Raw genomic sequence first — 6,000 nt, 5'->3', positions numbered from 1 at the left:
CTATTTTGGTCACTCTCCCTTGGATACCTTCAGCTTGTCAATATCCTTCTTGAATTGTAGTGCCCAGAATCCGTTATGCTAACAACTGAGATCAGTTATAGCTGTTATCTCACGGATGGCAAACCTTTTAGGGGTTGAGTGCCCAAACTAAATGGTCATCCGGTACCAGGTGTTACCCAGTGCTGGGGGCAGGAATTCCATCAGGACTTCTGCCCTCTGGGGCCGGGCTTCTTCCCCCTGCCCTCCTGGGCTTTCAGCAGCCCCTCCAGAGACAGCTGAAGCCCAGGGGTTGGGGGGGGGGAGAGGCAACTCCAGGCCGGGGAGGGTCAGGAAGGAGAAGGAAGAGGCGCACATCTCTTCCTCATCTTTCCTCCATGCCATCCCCTGCGTTCAGCTGCCTCCAGCAACTCTAGGCCGGGGAGGGTGGGGAAGGAGGGAAATGGCGTTGTGTGCCATCTCTGGCATGCGTGCCATAGGTTTGCCATCATGGTGTTATCTCCTGCATTAGTGGGCCAGTGAATCCACTCCAGGTTTTGGAGTGTTGGAGCTGTCCAATGTGCTGAACCTATTTAAGGATAGATTCCAGTACCCTGGACAGCTCTTTTAAAGCTTGGTTAGAAGGTGAATTTCCTGATTTGGGAGCCATCCCACCAGCCCAGGCTGAAGGGCAAACACCTGAAGGGCAGATAGGGAGACTGAAATGCTTTGTAATGGAACACTTGTGTTTTAGGAATGGGTTGAGCCATTTTCAGAATGTGTTCCAAAACCTCGATACAAATAATGCAAATAAATACTATAATAACACTTCCAGTTTTAACTCTGAAGTAACTTCCTGTTAATGCTGGAATATAAGACAACAGATCCCACTGAGCGTTGGGTAAACAGGCAGATAAGTTTGCATAGCAAGTATGTCTGGGATTTCACTTCTATTTACAATTTCCCTTCACTGGACAACAATACTGTAAGCTGTGATCCAAAGCTCCCCCTCCACCCCATAAAAAAACCATGAGGGGAGGGGAAGAGGAAAGAAAAGGTCAGAGTCATTCATACCATGCAGATGAATATTTCTGCATTTAGACCAGGTAAGAAAATTGTTGCTGAGTGCCTTCAAGTCATTTCTGACTTCTTGGCAAGTTTCTTCAGAGGGGATTTGCCACTGCCATCCCCTGAGATTAAGAGAGTGTGACCTGGGCTGAACTGGGATTCCAACCCTGGTCTAGTTCAGCACTCTATGCACTACATCATGCCGGCCCTCAGGTTAGAAAAAGCTAAACTGCAAATGTGTCTTACTGGGATTCTCGCAGCCACCCTCACAGATTCCCAGGGCCACTAAGGAAGCAAGCCCCCACTGCTTTCTATGAATTTTCCTTTCAAGAGGGCACAGAAGAAACAGCTTGGCAGGATGACCAATGTCCTTCATCCGCAGGACGTGTCCTATATTTTAACCTTCTGTCCAGAATTCCAAAATGTCCTCCATTTTGAGCAAGACTAAGAAGCACGGATTCACATTTCTGAGGGCTCTTTATTGGGTCATGTCCTCCATTTTTCTTGAAGGTCCTCCATTTGTGATGCCTCACCCTCCTTTTCAGTGAAGTCACCCTCCACTCCCCCTTCCCCCCCTTCTCTTTTCCTCCTCCACCTTCTTTCTCTCCAGGCAAAACCAGTGGTTGCTTCAAGGCCAGGGTGACAGGGGGGGCCTCATAATCTATCCTACTTCACCATGCTCAAAAGGGACATTTTGGAATTCCTCCTGGACCGAAGGTGGAAATGGAGGACAGACCCTGGAAAAAGGAGGAGGAGGACCTCTGGTCAACCCTGATCATGCTCAGAATGGAGGGTGTTGTGGGATTCCTTACGGACAGAAGGTGGGAGTGGAGGACAAGTCTTGGGAAAAGGAGGAGGACCTCTGATCATGCTCAAAAGAGAGGACATTTTGGGACTCCTCCTAGACAGAAGGTGGAAATGGAAGATAGGTCTTGGAAAAAGAAGGAGGTTCTCTGGCCATGTTCAAAATAGAGGAATTTTTGGGCTTCCTCCTGAAAAGAAGGTGGAAATGGAGGAGAGGTCTTGGGAAAAGGAGGAGGACCTCTGGTCTTGCTCAAAATGAAGAGCATTGTGGTCTCCCTCCTGGACAGAAGGCGGAAAGGGAGGGCACAAGGCCCTGGAGAACGGAGAGGAGGACCTAGCCTGGCCTCTCTGCTGTCCAAGGCTCCCCCAAAGAGGCCAAGGAGGGCGGGCTGGTTGCGTTAAGAGCCCAGGCCGAGGCAGAAGGCTCTCTTCCCTCCTTGCCTCCCTGGGCTGCTTGGCGGCGCGGGAGGAGCCTCACCTATTCCCTGCTCCCTCTCCCTCTCCCGCTCTGGAGAAGGAGGAGGAGGAGGAGGCTGAGTACTAGGTTACGTAAAGCCTCCAGCCAGACCTCCAGGAGGCTGAGTGGAGCGAGGATGAGGAGGAGGAGGGGCCAAAGGGGAGAGGGGCGTGACCTCCCCCTGGCCTGCCTATCAGCGCTGGCCTTCATCTTCTCCCTCACCCCCTTCCTCCTCCTCCTCCTGGCGCTGTGCTGGAGCAGGGCGCGCGAGGCAGACAGGGCTCCTTTTGGCGCGCGCCCTCTCCCTCTCCCTCTCCATCCCCGGCTGAAGGAGGAGGAGGAGGAGGACTCTGGCGGGGGAAGAAGAGGGGGAGAGATGGAGAAGAAGCCGCCTTCGACGGCGGGGGGCTGCCCCTGGGAAGCCTGACCCTCCTCCTGCTGCTGCTGCTGCTGCTGCTGCTGCTGCTGCTTGAAACGGAGGATTTGGTGGAGAGGAGCCCTGTGGGTGTTGCAGCTGAGGCGACGTCGTGCCAAGAAAGGAGCCCTTTGCGAAGCTGCTTCTACTGCCAGTGTTATTCTTGTTTTGATTTTCTTCGCAGGTGAGCCTTGAAAAAAAGGGGGGGCTGTGCTTTAGTAGTAATCATGATAATAACAGTCATCAATTGGGGGAGGCAGAGGGGGGGGAGAGGGGCTGCTCTGCCCTGGGCTGGGGCTGGAGGAAGGTCCTGCTTTGGGCCACTTCGGGCTGCTGCTGCTGCTGCCGCTGTTTTCTTGTGGGGTGGCCTTTTGTGGAGGGGACTGGCGACAACTTTCTTCTGAAGGGTTTCCTCAGCCAAAGGGAAGAGGCGGGAGGCTGCGGCGTCCCTCTCTTGCTTTGGACGCCTGTTTGTGTGAGGGAGGGGTGTGTGTGTGTTGTGTGGGGAGATCTTTGTGGCGCCAAGGGCCACCTTGGGGGAAAGAGCCGGGCCCCAAAGGAAGGCGCCTTTGCCCTTCCAGCCCCAAACCCTTACAAAGCACCCCCTCCAGGCTCCAGGCCTCCCTTTGGCCCCGTCGGCAGGAGGCCCAGGGCTCCCCCTAACCGCCCCCCCCCCAGGGAGGACAGGGCCGAGGAAACCCCAAAGCTCGAAACCCTCCTAGAAAAGGTAGGAATGTGTGCTTCCTAATCCTGCTCAAAATGGAGGACCTTTGGGGATTCCTCTTAGATAGAGGAGGTGGAAATGGAGGACGGGTCCTGGAGGAGGAGGAGGAGGCAGCCTGCCTGCCTCCCAGTGTTCCCAATGCTGCTCTCCTCTGGAGGGGCTTCCTCTGGGGCGAGGAAGGGGACCGGGAAGGAGGCACTCTTGTCTCCTCGCCTCGCCCTCCTCCTCCTGCTCCTTCCCGCCTACCTCCGGCCGGAGAGCAAGAAGCCCAGCCAGGGTTTGCCTTGCTGCTGTTTCCCTCAGTGACTCTGCCTCTGCCTGCCTCCTTGGCTTTGGCTCAGCTCAAGACCCGGCGTCTGTGTGTGTGTGTGTTGTGTGTGTGTGGGCATCCCAGCAGGCTTCATGCTTAGGGATTTTCTTGTGCTGAGAGCTTACTCCCCCCCCCCCCCCCCAGGGAGAGCTTCTGGCTTGAGGGGTATCCTCAGGAAGAGCCCTCCAGCGCCTCCTTCCTTGTTAAAGGAGGGATAAGAAAAAGACCCGGACGTCTTGTGTGATAAGGCTAGTCTTGGAGGTGGAAGAGACCAGGGTTCAAATCCCAGCTCAGCCATGCAAACCCCCTGGGTGACCTTGGGCGAGCCACCCTCTCCCGGTGGATGGCCAGGCAAACCCCCTCCGGGGAAGCTTGCTGAGAAAACCCTATGACGGGTTAGGGGTTGCCCTCAGTCGGAAATGACTGAAGGCAAACAACAACAACAAGGCACAGGGTTTATCACGCTGGGGCTAATTTCGGCATTAAAGAGAGATTAAAGCGCATTTAAAGCATCCTGCAAACACAGCAAAAGCAGTGAATAGTTGCGCAAGTGATTATCACACGCAATTGGGCAAATAAAGCGATATTGGAAATGCATCATGACTGAAATCCCAAAAGAAAATAGATGTGTTTTAATGCTTCTTTGTGACCACTTTAATGGTGGGTTTTGTGTGATGTCCTGTGAAATTGTTTTGCATCATTACATGAATTTTCAGGGATGTTCACTGGATCAACTCCCAATCTCCTTCTTGTGATAAACTCCACAGATAATTAGGAATTGTTCAGAACTTCTCTCTCTCTCTCTCTGCCTAGCCTGGATTTGATATGCAGAATCATGGAGTTTGTTTTTGACAGTGCTGTTCTGTCTAAGGCTGTTGTACGTCAAAATGTCTTTGAGCATATTTAAAGTGTCCCCCCCCCCCCTTTGGTGGAAACATAGTCAGCCTCCAGGTGAATGGGATTTCTATAGCCAGAATTTCCAGCTGAGGGAGGAGGACCTGGATTCACACTGTAATGCTTGATCTATACTAGTCATCTTTTTAAGACATGATTAACCATGTGAATGATGCTTGTTTTCATGTCACCTTCAAAATATTATGTGTTCCATTCTGGTTTTGGAAATCATTCTTCCTTGGCTTTCAGTGGCAAATAGTAAAATGGAGATCCTGTTTGTAAATAAAGGTCACCATGGAGAACACACAAACTTGGACCTGAATTCTGTTGCTAGTCCTACCTAAACTAGACCCACTGAGTCAATGAGATTTATCTATGTGTTGACTTACAATTCATTGGCTGGGTGTACTTTAGTCAGGAGTCCAGCCTTAGACTGTGATATTGTTTTTGGAAACATGGCATTGTACATTTTGGACACTTTTAAAAACCTTTGTATGCCCTGCTTAAACCCCATGAGTAGTATTCACCCTATCCTAGAGTTGAAGATGGTGGAGGTTATAATACAATACAGCTAAACACTTACCATGTTGTAGAAAGCTTGCAGAGATGGTTCTTATATGTGTGTGCATGCAGGCACATAATAGTCCCAATCCTTTCTGCACAGGCATACCGAAATTTGTAGTGCAGTACTTCTAAGAATGCCATAACTCCAAGTAAGTGTGTTTGGGATTACAGACTGACAATGTATGCTTGCTTGGAGATGGCTGTGGCATGATGTGTGCTTCGTTAGGAGTAATCTCCAATGAACTCAGTGGAGTTCACTCATGAGTACTCATGCAAACATGAGGCAGCTAAATGCAACCCTCTCCTGTCTGACCTCCTTTCTCTTTTACAAGAGCTTTGTAACTTATTTAAAACATTCAATGAGAGTCATGGTTCTAAAGAAGTGGAAGTGTAAAATATGCAGTGTAATACAATGATTGTCTAAGTGAGCCCTTGGGAAAATGGTCCTCGGGCATGACAATTTTTTTAAAAAAATAAAAAATCAATTATTTCAAACCCTGCTTGGCTGAAAATAATAGAGTATTCACCTAGTAGGAACAGCTTGAGGCATCTGAATATTAAAATAGGCAGTGCGTGAAGCTATTGGGACCTCATACTGGTCAACTGTTTCATAGTTGTTTATTTTTTAACAGCTCTTGGGTTCCTTTTCCTTGAAAATTGATAATAAAGTAGAAGCATATTGACTGATGCATTGCTTGGATTTTATTCTTAGAGTTCTAATTTTCTTTACTGCTTTCTGTAACAGAAAAACCACCTGCTTTCATTCAGACTACATTTCTTTTCAAAAA

The 6,000-nt window shown here is 50.1% G+C and overlaps 1 protein-coding gene across 10 annotated transcripts in view; it reads left to right on the top strand.

Annotated features, from left to right (window-relative positions):
• Positions 1–2,673: 2,673 nt before the first annotated feature.
• The window catches only part of GALNT13 (polypeptide N-acetylgalactosaminyltransferase 13), a 360,918-nt gene continuing 357,591 nt past the window's right edge, over positions 2,674–6,000 (top strand). For all 10 annotated transcript variants that reach the window (XR_016280868.1, XR_016280866.1, XR_016280867.1 and 7 more), the window contains exon 1: positions 2,674–2,904. The gene's annotated coding sequence lies outside the window, so the exon portion shown is untranslated. The remainder of the gene's footprint in view (positions 2,905–6,000) is intronic.

Source organism: Sceloporus occidentalis, unplaced genomic scaffold (genome assembly GCF_023333645.1).
Source record: "Sceloporus occidentalis isolate IW3139 unplaced genomic scaffold, rSceOcc1.0.p SCAF_4, whole genome shotgun sequence".
Lineage (NCBI taxonomy): Eukaryota > Metazoa > Chordata > Lepidosauria > Squamata > Phrynosomatidae > Sceloporus > Sceloporus occidentalis.
The sequence above is the reverse complement of the archived record's forward strand: the minus strand, read 5'-3'. Positions and strand labels throughout refer to the sequence as shown.